The sequence below is a fragment of the Aythya fuligula genome, unplaced genomic scaffold (assembly GCF_009819795.1).
Source record: "Aythya fuligula isolate bAytFul2 unplaced genomic scaffold, bAytFul2.pri scaffold_66_arrow_ctg1, whole genome shotgun sequence".
NCBI classification, from domain to species: domain Eukaryota; kingdom Metazoa; phylum Chordata; class Aves; order Anseriformes; family Anatidae; genus Aythya; species Aythya fuligula.
The window spans coordinates 41,858-62,992 of NW_022474000.1; the positions used below are offsets into that span (position 1 = coordinate 41,858).

The following is a 21,135-nucleotide window of genomic DNA, read 5'->3' on the forward strand; positions in this document are numbered from 1 at the left end:
GGCAAGGAAGACGCTGCTGCTCCTTATCCACACACTGCTGCTCCTTAGCCATGCGCTGCTCGAGGTGGGAAGGGCGATGGCTCCGACCAAAGCAGGAGGAGGGCGATGAACAGAGGGGGCAGGCCCAGGAGCAGGATGAAATCCCAAAGGGATTGCTCCCGTTATGGCAGTGACCGACCCCAAAAACACTCTGAGACCCACACACAGGGCAGCAGGGGGCAAAGCAGAGCCAGGAGGCTGCACTCCAGCACGCTTCCCCTCCCTCCTCTCCGCCTAAACAAATAGGCCATAAATTAAGCTTCTACAAAAGTCCCAAAGAAACGAGCCTTGTAAAGCAGCAGAGCGACCTTGTAGGTTTTTACAGGGGTTCCTTTGAGGCCATTAGCCCCCCGAGGGGGGTGCTAGCGAAGCGGAAAGTGGGTTTTATTTTGAGCAGTGCCTTCAGGAAGAAGGTGAAGAAGCAAAACTCAGGCTGAGGATGACCGCCTGGTCACAGCAGCCACCCCAACACAGCCCTGGCTGGCAGCTCAGTGCCTGCCCCAACGAGCCCAGTGGGTCAGGGCCGGGTTTCTATCACCAGCCCCAAGGTTTGGGGCTGTTGACAGAGCACCCAAGCTCTGATTTAGGGAAAATGCACTGTGAGCACTGCTTTCAGATGACGTGTGAGGTTTAAGACGCCCCCAACTCAGCAGCAGGAGGAAGGCAGCGTGGTCTCGTGGAGCATCCCACTGCACCAGGCACACGAGGACGAGCTGGAGCAGATGTGGCACAGAGCAGCGACCAAATTGGAGCCGTAGCTCAAAGGGGAAGGCGCAGCAGCAGGAGCCCGTGCTCCCTGCTCCGGTTTCAGGCCGTCTCCTGCAGGCTTTGTTCTCCTCGTCCCTGGCTGGAAGCGCACATGACGGCGGCGTGACTCACCCCAAAGCGCTGATTCACTGCCGGCACCCGCGCACGAAGCAGGGCAGCAGACCCCAGAGCCAAGTCCACGTCCCTCCACCGCCCTGCCTTATCGCTCCCAAGCCATACTCAAGTTGTTTTAAAGCAAAAAAGACCCAGGTTTCAGGCAGGGGGACGCAGAGGAAGGGAATTGCTGGAGCTAAGCCAGTATTTAAAACTTCTGACTCACGCCCAGCCCAAGCCCCAGCCTTCAGGACAGCTTTGCTGCAGGCACGTACATGCCCCGGGGTGGTGGTGCAGGAAAAGCACAGACAGAAAATAAACGAGAGGAGCAAATGTGCAGAGCGGTGCACGAGTGAAGGGAACAGCAAACTGAGATCCAGAGCTAAAGCACACAGTTTTGGCCGTACAACGAAGCCCAGCCCAGGATATGTTACATACAAACGCCCTGCAAAAGAAGGCTGGGCTGCAAAATCCAGCAGCTGAAAGGAACAATGGGAATAACGATCGAATTTGTGGTGGCTAGCACTCCCTTTAGTTCTGGCCCTGCTGAGCCAGGAGGAGGGGATCAACACATGTAATGAGCACCTTAAATACACGAGAGGAAAGGCAGAGAGCCCAGCTTTAACAGCATGGGGCGAGCTGGATGTTTCCTAACTTCCCAATTCTTCGCTTTACAGCCTCCTCGAGGCTGTTTTCAGCCTGTTGCATTTGACATCCCTGCAAAATGCTCTTTGAACGCTGCCGTGCGAGTGCAGCCACTTCCCCCCTTTGGGACACGGCTGCTCAGCTGCTGCTGCTGTTATTAAAAACCAGGCTCCTGGTGCCCAGCACATGGTGTTCCCTGCCGAAACCATCTTCCAACGAATCAACGCTGCGAGTTCCGGCTGAAAAGCCCTCAGATGCGCTCCCCCGGCTCCCACGCTGATAAATGTTATTTTTGTTCCCCCTACGTGCAAGCTCACCAAAAAGGGGGAAGGAAGGATGGATGGGAGAGCACTTGTTCCTCAAGGACCTGCTGGGCTACCAGCTTAAAAGCATGTGCAAAGCATCTGCAGAGGGATTTCTCCCTCCCCTCCTCCTGCTGCGTCTCAAAGACACGACCAGAGCTGGGGTTGAGGCTCCTGCACCACAATTCAGTGGCAAAGTTCCCCGGGTGGACAGCAACAAAGGAGGGAGCTGGGCACACTGCAGAGACCTCGTAAAATGCTGATGGAGATGGATGGGGTCTGTGTCTCCCATACAGCTACCAGGCTGTTCCACCCCAGGGCTGTGCAGTGCCCCAGGAGATGCTGATCAGCCCCGTTAGGAGAAGCAGAGCACCCCGAACTCAGCCACGACACCCCCATGGGGGTAACGGGGCATCGGCCGCACCATGGAGCTGAGGCTGAAGAAATAAAAGCAATAAAAGCCCAGCTTGGGAAAGCAGGGAGCTTCTCCGGGTGGGAATGCAGGGGTTGGAAAAGAAGTTGGTTTCTATGCTCTCACCGAAATCACTCGACTCTGCAGGACTCGACAGGGAAAAGGGAGCAGGGCACTGGCTAGCAAGTGCTGTAGAGTAAACTGAACTACAATAGCAAGCTGGAAGAGGGTAGAAGACCAGAAGTTATGTCTCTTTGGGAAAAGCAGCAGCTTTGAGACAAGACTCTAGCCCCATCAGACAATTCACAACAAAGGAAGAACACCTGAAGTGAGCTCCAAGGCTTCTTTTTGAGCCACTGATCTCTATTAAGACCCCAAACTTCCTACACAGGGAAAAATCAAGATCAAACCGCGGTTAGTTTACTAAAGGTGGTTCTTTTTATTAAGCAGAAGGAAAGGAGAAGCAGTTCTGCTCCTCTCACCTCCGCTTGTGCCTTCCAGCAAGTGTTTTTCCCCAAAATACAGCACTGGTTACGTGCCCGAGGCAATGCCCCAGCCCACGAGTGCTGATCGTGCCCTGGAGCCCTGCAGGATGACAGAAATAACTCACACAGGGCCAGCTGTGAGCACCACAACGCCCAAACCCTGGTTTCAGTTTGGAAACTGGCTCCCAGCATCGTTCAGAGGGTGAAAGCCAGAAGAGGACCAAGTTTGACCTCACCCTGCAACACTTGCACTGAGACCGTAAGCGAGGGTTTAACACCATGACTCAGCCCCAAAGGCTGATCTGCAGTGAGCACGCAGGTACACGAGAGTTTTTTTGCCTTATTTTTTTTAGGATTTTGCTCTCTCTGAGCCCAGGAAGGGGATGCATGACTGATCTGACACGGAGAACCCCTTATAATGCAGCTGCTGGCAGCAGGGGGGAAGCTGTCACTGCTGCAGCTTCTTTCAACATTTTAGATGTCATTACCCAACTCCACTGATATCCCAGCTGGGACATCAGAGGAAATTTGTACTTCCCACAGCAGCTGGTGGAAGCAGTGTGTTCTCCGTTAACCCAACGTTTTGGGGTTTAGCCACCAGGACCCTACAACCGTAACGCAGAGCACTCCTGAAGGCAGCTCTGAAAATATCCCTGAAACAAACGCCATGGGTTTTATAAATGCCAAGGGTTTTTCAAGCAGTCCAGAACTCCCCAACTCTCCTCAAGGCCACAGCGACACCCACCTCACGTACCAGCAAGCTACATCAGACTGATTTATCCTGAGACTACTCAGGCAGAGCCAAATCCCCATGCTCCTGGTACAGGTGTGGAAAAACCTCCTCCTCTTGCTCCTGCCTTACCAGTGGCTTCAGAAACACCCACAGTGCCATCAGAGCAGGCTGGGTTCTGCCATGGATTAACCAAATCCACAGGGCAGCCGTCCTCGCCTGACATGAGCTCAGCCCAGCAGGCTGAGGAGCGAAGGTTTGGAGCCTGCAGATCTCCCACCATCACCACGACCTTACTGCTGAGATCTCCAGATCCCTGCACTGACCCAATCCAGCAGCTCCCCCTGGCTCTCTTCTCACCTCCTCTGGTCTGCAGCGGTGCAGTTTCCAGAGCAGGAAGCACGTTCCGGGCAGCAAAGCACAATTTAAGTGAATTTAGTTGCATCTGAGCATTTGCAGCCCTTATCCTGGAGGAGCTCTGTGCAGCTCGGTTTCCACAGGATCCCAGCGATGCCCTGCAGAAACAGGAGGCTACGAGACCACAAAACCCTCAAGCAACAGCTTGCGGTGGACACTGGCTGCCCTTCGTAACTCCAAACAGTTCCAATCCCACCTCGGTTATAAACGAGGGAGCAAAAAAAAAAAAAAAAAAAAAGAATACACTGAAAGTTAATTCAAATTCACAGCAGATCTGCCCCACTTTAATTACGCAATCTGTGTCAGTGGGGAAGCACAAATAGGATTACTTTTCCATCTGACCGATTTAGGCAGCTGGGGAGAGCGGCATTCATGCCACCGGGCAGACTGCATTGTCTGGAGCCGCTCCAGCGGTCATGCTGCAGGAGGCTGTTATTAGCAGCCCTAATCCTCGCTCGCTCGCCGACGTGGGCGCTGACCTCGGCAGCTACCTGGATGCGCACGGGTGTTATTTGAGTGTTTCCTGCTTAATTTCACAGCTTCTGGCTGCCTGAGATGCTGGCCGCTCGCGTTCGGTGTGAGCTTCGGGGTCGGGCGTTGAATTGCTCCGGTCGGTTCTGGGCCCTGAGTACGGCAGGTTTCACTGCTGGAAGATTTATTTCTTCTTGCATCCCAAGTGCTGGGGATTCCCCTTCTGTTCCAGGACAAACATGCAACAGGAACCAAAAAAAAAAAAAATCCTCCCTCCAGTCCGTTCCTCATCCCCGCTGTTTCTCTGCAAGCCCTTGCCTATGCTCAGCCTTCCAGAAGTGAGGTAACATCAAACTGGGGTCTGCGGGGGGTTCACACCCAGCATCACCTTAAATATCCTCAGCTTTTTGCACTACGGCTCCCACAGCTTAGCGCTGAGGTCCCTGCAACGAAGAGCCTCCAGTTTGCTGGAAGAAAAGGGGAAAAAAAAAAAAAAGAGGAAAAAGGAAAGCTTTTGCCACACCTGAGAGACCAGAGAGGAATTAGTTCTTACTGAGCTAAGTTACACCAACCCCACGTCCAGCAGCACGCATCCAGCCCAGCTTTTGTCACTTGTTTGGGTTTTTCACTGTGTAAGATCCACAGAAACCTCTTCAGGGTGGATGTTGGAGCAGGACACACGCATGGCAAGCTGGCTCACAAACACCAGTGCTTCAAAACCAACTGGAGGAGAGATGGGGCATTAGGAAATCGAGGCGACGGCTCACAGCTGAGACCTTCCTCGCCCACAGGGCCACCAGCATCCTCCTCAGCACAGCAGGCTCCACACCGCTGCTGCTTTTCGCTTCCACCACCCCTGTGAGCCGAGAAGCGTTCCAAACAAGCAGGCTGCGTTTGGTACGGCCTCACAATTTTAAGGCAGTTTTTGGGCCAGGCTGCAGAGAAGTCGCAGTGAATATTTTATCAGCTTTTTTCCTGGCTCGACGCGGTTACATATTTGAGTTTACAACTCCAACAGATCCTCTTTGCACCCACGTTCAGTTACCAAGGCGATTCTCTGGACGGGATCCATTTGCTCCTGAAAATGAATGATCCCAGCAACCAAAAACATTTGTGAAAAGCAACTGCGTTCACTTGTAAACCAGCACCAGGGGCTCAGGAGCAGAGCTGGACTTCACAAAGACCCAGCACGGCGAACTAAGACGCCCTCAGCACAGCCAAGTGACAGCTCCTCCCTCCTTCCACCAGGGAGCTGAGCCCACAGCTCAGGAGCAGCAGCTTTTGCCCGCTCCACTCATCCCTAATCACCAGTGCTGGCGTGTGAAGCACCCCCCAGACACGACTTGAGGGAGATATTCTCCCTACCCTCCAGGAAAAGGGCGAGTGAAGGAGATGTGATGCCCTCTGCGCCAGCCTAGCCTTTACAAGAGACGTTCCTTTCCTTTTCCTGGAAAGAGCGAGGGTTTCTTTTTCCTATTTTCCTTCTTGCTGCCCGCTAGCAAAAAAAAAAAAAAAAAAAAAAAAAAAAAAAAAAAAGCAGCTCCAAGGTCAGAGCATTCGCAGAATGGCTGGCATGCGTATTTAAAACATGGACTTTCCCACAGGAGACTCGAGCAAGCCAATCGCTTGCCGTGCCCGGGCCGTGGCCGTAACCATACGCGACTGGCGGTAAATATTCCTCCCACTCCAACGGTGCCAAAGTATTCAGGTGTCAAAGCCAACCGGGAACTTTTAAAGCTGAAGTCACGAAACAACAATAGTTGGATACCTGGGGTAATTTTCCGTTTATTACCGAGCATTTTGATGGCAAACTACCAGAAACAAAGCAATTCTGGGACGGTGAGCTCTCGGAGAAGAGGCACCGCAGGGCGTTACGGCTGCGCCCCGTTTTCCTGCGCCAGGTGATGCAGCAACCCCAAGAGAAGGACCCCAAAACACCCAGAGGAGCAAGAAGCAGCCAGCGTGGGCTCGACAGCAGCCAGAGCCGCTCAGAGCCTTGGTGGAGAAGCATGCAAGGTGTACGGGTACGTGAGGGGCAGCTGGATACCTCCAGGGTGCGTCTGATGTTCTAAAATGCCAGAGAAATAACCAGAGATGGATAATTTGGATTTACGGCGCAATTGGGGAGCTTCTTACCACCCTCACGCCCTCCTCACAGCTCTCTGCTGCTCCTGTCCCTCCTGCGAGCCTTCTCTCCTGCCTGCCGTCAGCGAGGCAGCCTGAAATCCCCCCATGTAATAAAGCCACCAGGACGGAACCTGGCCCCACACCACTGCAGCTCCTGCTCTGAGCTCACCGCATCAGGCTTCTGGTCACCGTCACTGCCCCAGAAGAGACATTTCTGCCCCCAAAACGCAGGAAATAAGCCACACCTTGCCACCCCCCACTGATTTGCACAGTAGTGGAACTTGCTGCGACAGTTACCTGAAATCAGAGTCGACCCTTCGAGGTGTTCGGGACTTCTTCACCAGCTGAACCCTCTGACCTTCATTTTTGAAGCTACTACCGAAAGAAAAGTCTGTAAGGAAAAGAAACGGGTGTTACTTCAAGCACATCTGAAACATTAACTTCCTCTCATTTTGCAGTGTTTATCCTTTGGCTTTTGGTCTCCAGTTTTTGGTTTTTAAGGAAAAAAAAAATCAGGTGAATTGGGTAAGCAGCGGTCCATTTGCAACAGCACAGACATCAGGATCCCGAGGAAAGGCATCACGGCGCAGGCACAGACAGGGCAAGGAACCAACCCCACGGCCCCCAACCCGCAAGACAACAGCCCCAACTCGTGCTTTAGGGTCCCAACATGCCGAGAAATGGGATTGTGTTTGAGTTAACCAGCCCCACACACCTCTTCCTCAGCAACCCAGCCAGCACAGGCTTCGGGGAAGCGTCGAGCTTTCCCAAACCAGAACGAGTAACTCAGAGATTGCTCAGCAAGGTCTTTACGGTCCAGAAAACCCTTTCTGGGTGTTGAAACCGCTTATCGGATGTGTGAGCAGCCAAAGCCTGGGCTAGCTGCTTGCAGGGAGCCTCCAGCTGCAGCGCAGCCCCGACACGAGATGAGTAACGGCTCCTGTGTGCAACCACCACTTTTTCCACAGAGTTTGCCCAAAAAAGCCCCACAAACAAGACTACAAAGACTGCAATCGAGACCAGAACCCTTTAAACATCCCTGCCTCTCGTGAAATTCTTGGAGGGTGATGGGAGCAAAGCGTTGGCCCAGCACCGGCCCTCCAAGGAGCTTCCAGCAGCTCCTTGCCCCCACCAAACTTCAAGTGCCTGCCGATGGGGCACCCCTACAAAAAAAAAATTAACATTTTGCCACAAAGACAAACTAAAACAAGGCGATTTAGAAGGCTGCTGTTATCTAGAGAGGACACGTCGAGCTGGAGGCCAAGGTGCAGTACTGAATCCCCCCTCCATCAGATAATCCTGCATGCAGAGGTTCCGTTTGCATGCTGGCGATCCCGTTAACTCGAGGCAAAAACGTTTTAGCTGAGATTAACACAGACACACAAGATGTGAACAAGAGCAGGGTGTGATGGTTGTCACAAAAATCAACACCGAAACAACCAAGAAAGGCTAAGATCAGGAAAAATGTTTACGGTATCAGCAAGGTATTCGTGCAAGAGTTGCATTATGAGAAGGTGTGCGTGAAAGCCGCAGTAATCACCGTACCAAGGTTTAGATCCATCCTCCAAAGCTACCCAGATCTGCTTTCCACCAGTAAAACTGCACTTCAGGGCTCCCGCCCTTACCTGACCTCAGCAGCGAGGGCAGACGTTTCTAGTTTGGCTTGTAAAAGCACAAGGTGTGAGTGGTGAACCTTTAACCACCTCCGCTGGGGACTGAAGAGCTTGGAAGAACAGTGAGAGGCATTTCCCTGCGACGTCCAAGGCAAAATCATCATCTAGCAGGCCCACAGATGCGAGGCAGCAGCTCCTCCCTCTTGATTCCAGGGCAACACCGGCCCCAGACAAGCCACCCCGTTAGCAAAACGCCAGCAGGGAGCACCCAACCATCCTGGAAATCACAGCTTGTGGCGTGGACCCAACACCGGGAGCAACCCAGGCGTGAGGGTGGAGGAGCTACTGCCCCGCTCGCTGGGTCAGCGATGCCCTCGGTGCTCTCCTAGAAATTTAGAAATGTTGCTTCTAAGTTTCTTCAATTCCTAAGGAAAGCAGGTTTTCGCTACCACGCTTCCCAGGTGGGAGGAAATACAGCCAGGAAGGCAAAACTACTCACCTGGTGCAGAGTTGGAGGTTCTAGCAAACCTTGGCAGCTACACCAGGCGGGTTAACGGCAACACCGGGCATCCCGAAGCTCCCTGCACCCTGTAGGTGCAGCCACGTCCCTGGGGTCCCTTCTCTGCTCCTGAAGCACGCTCCTGGCCAGCAGCAAGCACTGAGGATGGGCTTTGTGCTCTTCCTTGGCTCGCTGAGATGCCCTACATGCCTCGCTGCGGGGCGAGGAGGGCTTTTGGAGAAGAATTGGGGTGGCAGAGCCTCAGAAAGGCCACGTCTTCCAGCTGGAGCATCGCTGCCAGGCTGGAGACCACTCCTCAGCTCTGCTCCTCGAGTCTCTTCTCAGCCAGGTTGCAGCTCGTCCTCCTGCACAAGCAGACAGCCGAGGCTCCAGCTTCTTGCCCCAGTGGGACAGATCAGCACCGGCTCGACACACAAGGCCAGCCAGCTCTGAAGTCAGTCAAAACCAACACCCCGAGCAGACGTCGTGCCAGAGGAAGTTTTATTTTGTCTGGAGACTTATCTGAAGGCTGCTCGGGCAAGTGAAGGCTGCGCTCCTCGGCATTTGTTGAGCTCCAGGACAAAAAGACAATTCAGCTGCAAACGGTCACAAGACCCCAATGTTTTCCACGTTCCACAACTGCATTTTGCTAACTCACGCCACTGTTACCACACAGGCGCTGCCTTATTGCAAAGAAACCCCACCAGGGTTTCAAAGTGAAACGCACTGGGCCTAAATCCACATTAAATCGCTGCTTCCCGCTTCTCTAGAACGAAGAAATGGGGAAAAAATCTACTTGAAACAAGTCTCCAAGCAGCTCCTGAGTAAAAGGGGAAAGAGTTAACACGTGTTCCACAGAGAACCCACACCTTGATGCCACCTGCGATAAGCAGCACAACACAAACTCCAAGGTCACGCGAGCATTGGGTCCAGAAGCGCGTCCGACGCCGAGCACGGCGTGCTTCGGGGAGCAAGGGAAGCGTGTCCTGTTCTCTAGGGAACGCGGCGTTTCGGTGATGGGTCACGGCGTTTCTGCCCCAGAGGGAGGTGTAGGACACAGCCTGGATATTCCCCGTGCTGCTTTTTATCTGCTCAGCCTGCAGCACGCTTGGCTTCCTGCATGGAGCCAGCGCCGGGTGGCTCGGCTCCCAAACCCGAGCAGCTCCTCCGCCAAACCCACCTCGCTTTGCTGCCTGCGGGACGCTTCTGAAACAGGTTCTCTCCTCATCGAGGCTTTTAATTTCTTGCCTGCCTGGCTGAGGGGGCTGACTTCAGGGCACGAAGCCGCCTGCATGCTGTGCTCCTGTTCCCAGTGCCTTTTTGGCCCCTGACCGGGCTGTTCCCTACTCAAAACAAGAATATGTGCAACCTCCTCATGCACCCAAGTTGAAAAAAATCAGAAAATAAAGCTGCAATTATAAAAACACCAAAGGTGGGAGACACCAGGAGGACCTGACCGAGAAGGCGGCTGGCACCAAGCTGCTTGGCCCTCCTTTTGGGGACACGGAGCTGCGAGTTTTTGGGACAATGCACCTGGATCCCAGATCTCCCTTCGAGCCAACCCAGGTGCAGCCACAACGCCGACAACACCAGGGCCGTGCAGGCAATGCCAGCGGGAGCTGTGGGCAGGGCTCTTCCTAGGAAAAGCTCCCAACCCTGCCAAACCATCAGCAGGCACCGCGAGAAGCGGGAGTTAGCGGTGCCTCGGCTCCTGGGCAGGCTCCTGGCTCCCTCCTGCCATCACAGATCTCCGAAGCGCTCAGAAACCCAAAATAATCGCTTTTTACGCTTTTCAACGAAGCTGCACCTGCCTGAGGACTGTGCAGAAGGCCGTTTGCACCAGCCTGTGCCTCGCAGCCAGGTTTCAGTTCCAGCTCTGCCACAAACCGGCCGCAGTCGAGGTGATCCGGGGCGCGAGCCATGAACACCACGCGGCCCTTTTGACTCAAGAGCAAACACCGCAATTTTCTGCGGCAGGAGCGCTTCACAATGCCTCTGCAAGAGGGCTGCTCGCAATTTTGAAGCGAGACAATACCTGGAACAGAAGAAGAACGCAGCTGTTTCAACAGAGCCGATGCAAGGGCAAAGAGTGGTGTGGTGACAGCCCGTCACACCAGCTCGCTGCCCCAGGTGGGGAATTTCTGGTATTTAGAGGACGGGGACTGCCTCTGGTGCTGGAAAAGCCGAAGGAGTTGGACTCTGCGATCCTTCGGGGTCCCTTCCAAGTTGGGATATTCTAGACTGGGCCAGAAATTAATGGAAAAAAACTACGGAATTCAATCTGCTATGAAAGGGAGGACACAGTGGGGCGATGCTCCGTGGCCAGAGCCAAGGCGAGGTTCAGACCCAGTGGACCCCTCAACCTGAGCATGCAGGTACCCGGAGCCCTACGTGAGGTGCTCCAGCCCCAAATCAGCCTCAAACGAGCAGGGAGCACCCAGTGGGGTGAACAAAACACAGCACTCCTCCTTCTCCCAGCCCCTTAGGGCTGCAGCTTGTAAAATGCCTTTAAACGAGACCAATTTAGCCTCAAATCCTTTAATTAGCGATAGGAGACGCAGGGAACCCAGCTAGGGGAGATCCACGGGCTGAAAAGTCAGGCTGTGAGGACTGCAGGAAGCGGCACGATGGTGAGAGGCAGCGCTTCCAAAGTCTTCGTGCCTGGAAAATGCTCGTGTCCAGAAGGCTCCGGACACTGCCTCCCCCCACACACCCTCACTGCTCGCTCTCGTGCTTGCTTCGACACTGCCGAAACCGAGGAGGGCAGAAAGCAGCGAAAGCTCACCCCAGATCAATGCAGGGCACCAAGCAACCGGCCTCAGATCTTCAAAGCACGCAAACCTCAACCACAGAGTGGAAGCCACCGCGCGCGCATCTCCAAAAGCATCTCGGAGTGCGATCGATGAGACAAACCCAGCGTAAAAACAGAGCTGGTGCAGCTCAGCCATCGAGCCCCAGCTCCACACAGGGATTCCCCAGTGTTAAGGGCGCTCACACAAGTGCAGCCCCCGTGCTGGAGCTCTTCGCCTTCCCCACAGGGCTGTTTTTAAGCCACCAGCACTTCTGGAACAGCAGGAGGCTCGGGAAGCTTGGTCATTTCTCTGCCAGCCCCACCTGATGGCTCCTAAGATGTGGTCACTGCTTTTGTTTCAGGGATTAACGAGCTAAAAACAGCTCCTGCACAAAGGGGTGGAAGGTAAAGCAAAGCCTCATTCCAGCAGGTGTCAAAAGCAGAGGTGGGTTTATGCTCAACGCCTGCCTGGTCCAGAGGCTCACAAATCTACCAGCTCCCAGAAATCAGCTCCCAGTTTCCTCTGACTGAGCTGCCGAGCCTCGAAAGACCTGTAAATAAGAGGTTTAGGAAGTATTAGCAGCTGCTGCTTGCCTTTCGAAGACTTTCTCTCCCTTTCTACCCCACCGCTTCGGTGCAAGAGGGAACTTGGACTGGGTTAGGCGATCATCGGGCCCAGAAATCCTGAGCACACGCCGCGTTTCGCCAACTCCACGAGCTGAAGGGGACAGGAGAAGGAACACGGCGCTCTCCTTTCTGCTCCCACATGAACCAGGAGCGAGCGGCTCCGCAGAAGCACGGCTGGCGACTGCAGGGTCAGCCCGCCCCGAGCGGCTCCACAGCTCCTAGCAGAGGATTCAGAAAAGCCAGCGGGGTAATGAGTAACCCGAGCTCACCTGCCAGGTATCACACCCTTCCCAGCTCTGGTAAAATAAACTTTAACCAGCGAGGTGGGGAAGAAAACGTCCTCCCGGGTACGAGGAGAGATTACTCGGCGCTGAAGCACTCCTGCTGATAATTCCCAGGGAGCAAATGACTCGTTTTGCGAGCAAATGACTCATTTTGTGAGCAAACCGTTTGTTTTGTTCTGAATTAAGCCCCGTACGCCAGGTCAAAGCCCCAGTGAAGGCACCCAGGACAATTCAGCCCGAAGAGCTGACGTTAACCGTGCTGGAGAGGGTGGAAGAAAGGATCCAGCCAGGCTCTGCTCAGCCGCAGAGAGCAGCCCGGCCCTCCAACAGCCACGGCAGGCTTCTAGGACAGAGCCCAGACACAGTTTGGGGGTGACAGAGCCATTTTTGACTTATTCCACATGATTAAAAGGGCTTCTGAAGCCTACGGGGGGCTGAGCAAGGCGTTCTCCATCCCAGCACTGGGAAACCTCCGCGTGGAGCACACCAAACACGCACCTGGGACCAGTCTGCAACAAACTGGGGATCCCCGTCAGCCTCCTCAGGAGCTGTCAGATAAAATCCCAGATCTCGGTGTTGTCCGGACACAAATTTGGCTCCAAATTTGGGTTTAGGGCTTTAACCCAGCTGCTGCTCTCTTGGACAGCCCTTCAGCACCATCAGGTCCTTTTTGGACCCGTTTTGAAGTCAGAAAGTTTGTTATTCCTCCGATTTCCGACCTGATTTTTTCGAGCACACTGAATAAAAGCAGGGGCCCAACGGATTGAGGGCTGCCGAGCACCTTCCTCCACCATTTACCGCATGTTCCCACTCGAGTTTATTCCTAAATCCTTCAATTACGGAGGGGCTGCCAGCTTCCTCGAGCTTCCTTAAAGTTTTTCAGTTCACCCAGGGTTCTCTGCAGCCTCCCTCTCCTCTGGCACACATCTGCAGAGCCCACAGCTGCTCAGCACCACATCCTGCGAGCGCTATCAGCAGCCCGCGAGAACGCAGGGCTCCCGAAGAGCCGCACGTCCCGGAGAAACCGAACTGGAAGCTGAGGTAGGAAGGACAAGCCAAGGTCAGCCCGAAAATAGCAGATAAAAAAAAAAAAGCAAGGGCGGAAAGCAAACATTTGAAAAATGCGAAAAATGCGGAGTGCTTAACTGGTTAAATCTGTTTCAAAAGGGCCAAAAAAAAAAAAAAAAAAAAAAAAGAAAAAACAAAAACCAAAAATTTAAAACCAGCGGGATGGTTAAAGCAGGAGACTTGCAGCGAGGCGAGGACGCACTATACTCCTATCTATGGCCCCAGTGCATGATGATCAGCGTTTCAGGGGAGGGCTGCTTCCCCCGCTGGGCACTCACCTCTCTTTTTTGCACAGCTCCAGACCCCGAGAGACCCCTGACCAAGCACTCTGGGCTCTCAGAAGCAAGAGGGCAACAGCCTGGTCCAGAAGCAGGGGGTCAGGGGGCAGCGAAGCGCTCTGGGAATTCACCTTTCCATCCGCAGGCACAGCGCATGGTTGGAATTTCCCCCCCCCCCAGACCAGAGCAGCGATCATCCGCAGCTCTGCAAACAAACAGCTGCCAGCAGGCGCAAGGTCGCATTGCACAAACCCCTCACCGAGGAGCGAGAGCTGCAGGAGCTCTCCCCGGCCAGCCACCGAGCAGGACGAGCTCTCCAAGGACCTCTTCCACGCCTCCCCCGCTCCCTTCGTGCCCAAATATTCAGCTCCTGGCTTTTGTCAGCGACTAAGGCAGAGGCCTCCTTCCTCCTCCTCTCCCCACCCGTGCTTATCTGCTAACGGCTCCAGGGCAGAGGCTGGTCGAAAAGTAGCTCCAAGTGAAGGAAAAAAATCGCTCCCCTCGTGGATTATTAGGGAAGGTTTTTTTAATGTTTCCCGCTTTACCCGATACGGAGCCGTGCGCGAGGTTTCCACCATGCTGCAAAGCCGCCGACAAATTCAGAGAAAAACAAGGCACGAAGCTGCCGGCAACCTTTGGACCGGCAAGCTGCACTCTAATCCCTTCCTCCTCCCTGCTCCTGTGTTTGTAAACTCTGCACTCTGCCACCAGCCCTACCTGAAATGGGTGAAACGCGAGCACGGCTCCGCTGCTGGGACCCAAAACACAGAAACTGGGTTTGCAGAGGCGTCGGGGCTGCTGTTGGTCTGGCAGATTGGGAAATTTTACTGCCAGAGTCTTCCCACGTAGAGGAGGGAAGGAAGGTGGCCCAGCTGCCTCCTGGCTCCCAGCACCAGGACTGATCAGAGCAGGAGATCAGGCAGGCTCCCAAAGGGCAAGGCAAGTGATTTCAAGTCATCTCTCCTCCTTACTTTCTGCTTTGCTCTCATAAGTGGCAAATTTGCACCGCCTCTGGTGGGGTGGAAGCCCCGCTCGAGCCACAGGACTCCCTCCAAACGCCCCCAGATTGTTTTTTTTTGCAGCTTTACCTTAAAAAGAGCCCCAAATTGGCTCTTCCAGCAATCAGGGTCTTCCCAAACACGACGCTTTCAAAGGTAGCGATCAAAACGAAGAGCCAACACAGCTTTAAGCCTGTTTCAACCCCCTAAAAGCAGCTTTTAGAACCCCTTTTACTCACAGCCCCACGGTAAAATCGCACTCAGGTGATGCCGCTGCGCGGGGTGCTCCCAAAGCACAGCCTGTTTCTGCGGATTTCATCAGAACACTCACGGGGAAACCAGCTCCGGGATCGAACCCAACGGAGCGAGGGATGCAAGAGCAGGGTCAAAGGGAATCAGAACTGCGGGTTTTTATTCCACCTGGGTCCTCGTTTTGGAGTGAGGAGCCAGCCACCCCGCAGCTCGCACCCAGCCTAGCAGAACTTCCTGCCCCAGGGGTGTTTTGTGGGGTTCTTCCTCTCCTTCTTTCCTCTTAACACCTCGCCAGCCTGCTGAATTAGCACCGCGAGGCCACCCGAGCACGTCCCACCCCAGGACAGGCAACACGGAGCAGTTGGAGGAAGTTTTAAGCACCGGTTAATTGGCAAGCAGGGCCTGATGAAGTTCTCGAGCTCGTTTCTCTTTTGTATCTCCCTTATTAAACATTAAAAGCCGGCGCGCAGACAATTCAATTAAGCTGACACGATACGGTGAAAGACTACTTAATTGCAGAAGTACCCAGGTTTGTTTAAACACATAATTGCTTAATTGCACACATACCTTCACCATTACTCACGTTTTTCAACGCCAGCACCGCAGCCTTTCCGAGAGCTTCCTTCTGCAGTGCTGCACCGTCGTCCCCCCCCCCCCGAGATCTGGGTGCAGGCCACGGTCACCAAACATTGTTTTGTTGTTTTGAGGCACAAAGCGCACCGAATAGGAACAAAACATTCGGTCACCGCCAACGAGAAGGCCCGTGACGAGCTCACTACCTGGTGAAATACACCAGCTTCAGCCAGGTGTCCATGGGCTTGGCTCCAAAAACTCCTCCCAAGGCTGCGCAGTGCCCACACGCAGCGTGGTCCGCCCGGCATGTGGTGATTAGCGATTTGCTAATCACTAATTGCGACAGATCCCTTCTTAAATAAGCCCCAGGACGTGCTCCATGCCCCCCATCTTCAGGTTGGGGAAGAAAACTGCCCGTGACCTCTGGTTCTTGTGCCCGTGCTTTCTCCCTGCTCACCATCCCGTGCCACAGCCTGAAGGTCCGGCGGTGTTTTTTAGGATCCTTAATTTGTCTTCTGGCTCCAGCAGTTCTGTTGTTTTCAGCACAAAGCCACCACGAACGCAGCAGCTAAAAGCAGGTTCCTGAGCCCCGATGTGGAGAGAGGAGCCACCACAGAGCCGACTCCAGAGCTCCTCAGGAGGATGGAGGAACTTCTCCACGTGCACAAGAGGGGAGGGCAGCGCTGCGCCGTGCTCGGGGGCTCTCCTGGGACTCGAAGCCTTCGTTAGGAGGCAGAGAGCAAACATTAACCTGCCTGGTTGGAGCCAAAACCACCGGTTCCCATTTCCGGGACGCTGCCTTCCACGGGGTTTCTGATTTCAGGATGTTTGCCTTGAGTCCTCGCCGCTACCGAGCGGTTCCTGTTTTCGTTTTTCGAGCTGTTCTGCATTTCCCTGGATCCGTGCCATCGTGCTCCTCCTCCTCGGGGCTTCACAGTGGCTCCGGGCGAGAGCAACCAGCCAGGCAGATTAAGGAAAACCGGGCAAAAAAATGGGTGAAAAACCTCAATTTCCCTCCAGCCCCAAACCAAGCAGGCGCTGCACTGCGCTACCGAGCCACTGCGGGACGAGATCTCCCACGAGCTGCACGAAGTAGCGTGAAGAGGAAGATTCAAAACAGGCTCTGTGGTTTCAGGTCCTCCTACCCAGTTCCCAGCTGGGTATTTCGTGGTCTCGCTGTGAGGTTTTGCCTCGTTCCAGCACCCGCACAGCCTCAGTTTACCTGCCTGCTGCACGGCAGGGACACAAACCCAGCAAGCCCGTGGTAGGCAGCGCGCTCCTAATCCTTCGGGTGGTGGCAGCGGGGTACATGAGGCTGATTTTGGGCACCCCCAGAAGGTTTTTGGACACCCACGGAAGCTCTCTGCCATTTCCCTAAACACCACCGAAGTCAGCAGAAGCAACAAGTCACCAGGCACCGCTGCCTGCACCGGCGCGGCCGCGCTGAAACTTCGCTTCAGGTCGTGGCCCCAAGTGACCCTCGGGTCTCTGCGCAGAAACCAAACCCCAAAGATCCTCCTCGACCTGCGAAGAGGCTGCAGAGTCCTTCAGAGCTCTCCTGAGCCATCCAGTAACGTGTTTTGGCCACTCCGAGCTGGTCAATAAGCACCAGAGGCCGTGGAGCAGTCATAAACCAGAAGCTGAGCACAGAATTGAGGACCACAAATGGTGCTGCTGACCCCAAGACGCCCCAGCTCACTCAGGAAGGCTGAAGCAGAAGCTGCCAGCAGTAAAATCATCCACACCGCCGAGCTGCTGACCTGGCACAGCAGAGACGTGAAGCCCAGGGCCCTTTTTCTGTCTCTGGGGATTATCCACACTCAGCTCCCAGAGCAGGAATGGCACCGCTCCACAGCCAGGCCTTCTCCATCCCCGATGAGGCAAGTTTAGTCCCCGAATCATTTCAATATTCTGCTTCCAAACGACCAGCAGCAGACCCGAAGCCTGTGCTGCAAGCTCAGCCCTGCTTCTGAGCCGCAGCTCAGCACCCTTGGAGCACAAAGGATCGCAGCAAGCCAAGCCACACGGCCGGCACTTCTCCCAAGCCTTGGGAATCCACACGTCACAGAGGATTCAGACAGCCCACGGACTGGGAATTTTCCTCCAGCAGCACCAGAAGTCCCTTCCCTCTGCCCTGCTGGACTGCAAGGTCCTGCCTCCTCAGCCAGGAGTTCGAGGGAAGAGAAGCAGATGCTTTTCTGGGGATCCAACCCCTAAAACGAGACACCTCCTCACCTCCAAGCCCTTCACCAGCAAGAAGGCGACGTCCACCAACAACCCGCGTGCCGAAGAGCTGGGCTGCTTCGCTCAGGGAAGGCATCCAGCAGCACCAACGAGCAGGAGAAATTGTTCCCAACAACCAGGAACCGTAGCGAGGGCGGCCATCGCCTCGACCGAAGCTGCCCGAGCGTGGAAAACGGAGCAGGAGGGTGGTAACAGGCACACCACAGCCCTATGACCCCCTCCTGCCCACGGGGCTCCCCCCTCAAACCACGTTCCCTCTTCCAAACACGGCCGGCGTTTACGCTAACGAGGGCTGGGCTGCCAAGGCTCATTTAGCTAATAGCTGGTCACCTCCGTTTGGGTCCCATTCACTGCAGGATCATCAGATAATACGGCAGCGACAGTTATTCCGCTTAGGTAATTAACGTGGTTTGGCGGGGGGGAGGAAAGGATAAAAAAAAAATCAGGAAAGTCACGTTTCACCTGCTCAACGCTGTGTTTTTACTCCTTCTAAAATGAGTAATCCCTGCTTTTGCCAAGGTGCAAAGATCAGAAGCCGTGTGGGAACAGCCGGCCCCACGCAGGTGCTTTTGCAGCGCATTTATTTACAGCCGCTGTCACCGAGCGCGGTTCACCAAGTTCAGAGGGAGAGGTGTGGAGAATTCTAAATTTATTTATTTATTTATTTTACCTGGTGCTTTAAAACATTAAAGGGCCCTCGCCTCATTCCAGAAAACAGCTTCGGGTGACCTTTAGTTTACACAGCATCAAGTTTAACGCTAGGAACTTGTACAGATGTAAATTTAGGTTGTATTAATCTCTGCAAACATCCACTCACAGCAGTCCCACTGAGTAAATTACTTATGAACCAAAGCAACAGCAGCTTCAAGTGTTTGCAAGGAAGTTTAACCTTCAATCTCTGCTTCACCTAAAGCAGTTTTGCTGGATTCAGGCAAGCAAACTAACCCAACCTCAGACTGAGACCCTGAAGCGGAGCATTTTAGGTTTAATCTGAAACCGGCACGCCATAAATCAGTAAAACCAATTTTTTAAGAACTATGACAAGCATTTTAAGTCACTCAAATCACCCCCAGATCCAGAGGACAACGCATTTGTGGGCACACAACCAGAAGGAGCAGCTGAAGCCCAGCAAAAGAGCACACAGCTACGGTCCTTGCCACCCGGCAGAGCCCCCGGTTCGTTACTAACACCACGTTTGTCAGCTTAATTCTTTCTGTCCCGCTAATAACAACGTGTTTCAGGCAAAAACCCACCAGCGACAGCGCTCCCTGTGCCTTTCAAACCACGCCACAAACTCTTTCCCACAGCACGTGGGGTAAATCCAAGCAGCAACACAGCCTCAAGAGCTTCCTCGGGGAAACTTCTGCTGAGGAGAGCGGTTTGCAGGAAGCTTCAGCTTTTTAAGTTGAAAAATACATTTGTAAAGGAAAACTCTTGAGGAAAACAACACGGGAGCACCCGAGGATGGGACAGTGTGCTCGTAGTGAAGGTGAGAGTGGCCTGGCTCTGACAAACAGCCCTTGTGTGCCCGTTTTCACTGAGGTCTCAGTTTTGTAAACACACCGCGGTTTTTCCCTGAGGCCATACACGCACTTCAGGCCCCCAAAATCCACCTTTTGGCCCTCAAAATCCCAGGGGATGAGCGCTCAGGCCGGTCCCGGTGCCCCTTCCCTATGGCACCGGGGGTCTCCCTGACAAGACGTAGGGTGGGGGGGGCGGCAGGGCCTCACCCCCAACCCCTCTCCCTCCAGCTCCCGCGCCCGTTTCGCGAGTCCTACCTCCTAGGAAAATAAAATTTTTTTAAAAATCTGCAAAAAAAAAGAGAGAGAAAAAGGCTTAAACCCCAACGTAAACAAAAACAGCGCACCTCGAACCCCCGGCTTCAGGCGAGCGGGTTACCTCAGAACGGGGCCCAAACGGCTTCAAAGCGCCCCGGGCCCGCTCCTCCCGCTCCCACCGGGGCCTACCCGGGCCCGGCGGCGCTCCCGGCCGGCCCCAAGGGCGCGGCGGCCCCGGCCGGGCCTGCCCCGGGCCTAAGCAGGCCGGGCGCGGCTCCGCGGCCTAGCACCGGCCCCGGGGAGACCCCGGGGAGATGGGGGAAGCCCCGAAACGGCCCCGGGACGGCGGGGGGAGGCCGGGAAGGGGCTTGGGGGGGAGGCGACGGCGGCGCCACTCACCGCGGGCCGCGCCGCGCCTCAGCCGCCGCTTCCTCCGGCCGTCCGCTGACAAAATGGCGGCGGCAGGAAGTGCCCCCCGCTCCGCCCCGCCCCGCGCCCGCACTCTGCGCACCGGCCCGCCAACGGCGCAGCCCGCGGCGCCTGCCGTACGCCAACGGCGTAGCGGGATGAGGGAGGGTAAACGGGGGGGGAAAGGGGAGGGCCGCGCGCCCCCCCGTGCGCAAAATGCGCAGCGGCCCGCGCGGGGAAGGCCGGCCTTACGCAAGTGGCGTAACCGGAGAGAGCGGGGAGAAGGGGGGGGGCGGGAGAGCGCCGAGCGCCCCCGCCCGCCCGCGGCCTGGCCCCGGAGCCGCCGCTCCCCTCCCCCTTCCCCCCCCCAGCCCCGTAACTCCTCCCCCGGGCGCGGCGCAGCGCCCCCGCCACCGCCAGGCCGCCGCTTGCGCAAAGTGCGTAGGGCGCCCAGAATGCCGCCGCCCGCCCCTGCGCTGCGCAGCCTACGCAGCCGGCGCGTGACCAGCGCTACGCCAGCGGCGCAGGGCGCTCCGGCCCGCTACGCCGCTGGCGCACGGCGCGCGCGGCCCCCGCCGCCCCCTTTACGCCGTTTGCGCAGCAGGCCTCAGCCTCCGCCGCAGTTTACGTAGGCCTCCCTGACGCAGCGGCCGCATTACGCAATGCGGGTTACGCTGGCAGGGCGACGTAAGCGGCGATGGTGAATACCGAAACCCCCTCCCCACACCACCACCTCCGCCCTCACAGCGCCGCGGGCTCCGCCGCATCGGAGCGGGCCCGGCTCTTACCTGAGGCGGCGGCGGGCGCGGGCGGGGCCGGGCCGGGCCTCGCCGGGCCTGGCGAGCCGCCCTCCCGCCGGGGCCGGGTCCCGCGGGGCCCGGGAGGCGTCGCCGCCCTCCGCCGAGGGAGGGGGAGGAAGAGGAGGAGGAGGAAGGGGGGGGGGGAGACGCCGGGCACCGAGGGGCAGCGGGTCCGGCAGCGGCGCCGCACTGACCTCACCGCGCTGCGCCTGACGTCACGGCGCAGGTGGCCCCGCCCCCCGCCGCCAACCGCCGCGCCCCGCCCCGCCCGCTTCCGCGCGCTCCGCGCCGTGACGTCACGGGAAGGGGCGGGACCGGCACCGGGGAGGGGAGGGGGGGGAGCGGGGGACACCGGGGGGCTGTGCACGAGGGGGGGGCACCGGGGGGCAATGCATTGGGGGGGGGGGGCACCAGGGGGCAGCACCGGGGGGGG

The 21,135-nt window shown here is 56.0% G+C and overlaps 1 protein-coding gene across 4 annotated transcripts in view; it reads right to left on the reverse strand.

The window, feature by feature from the left end:
- BRD4 (bromodomain containing 4) overlaps positions 1-20,713 on the reverse strand; it is a 59,587-nt gene extending 38,874 nt beyond the window's left edge. For 2 of the 4 annotated variants that reach the window (XM_032207268.1, XM_032207264.1), the window contains exons 1-2: positions 19,894-19,954; positions 6,787-6,880 (exon numbers count right to left, since the gene is read on the reverse strand). The gene's annotated coding sequence lies outside the window, so the exon portion shown is untranslated. Of the gene's footprint in view, positions 1-6,786; positions 6,881-15,678; positions 15,696-19,893; positions 19,955-20,690 lie in introns of those variants that run through there. The other 2 variants (XM_032207265.1, XM_032207266.1) reach the window with 2 other exon arrangements.
- Positions 20,714-21,135: the final 422 nt, after the last annotated feature.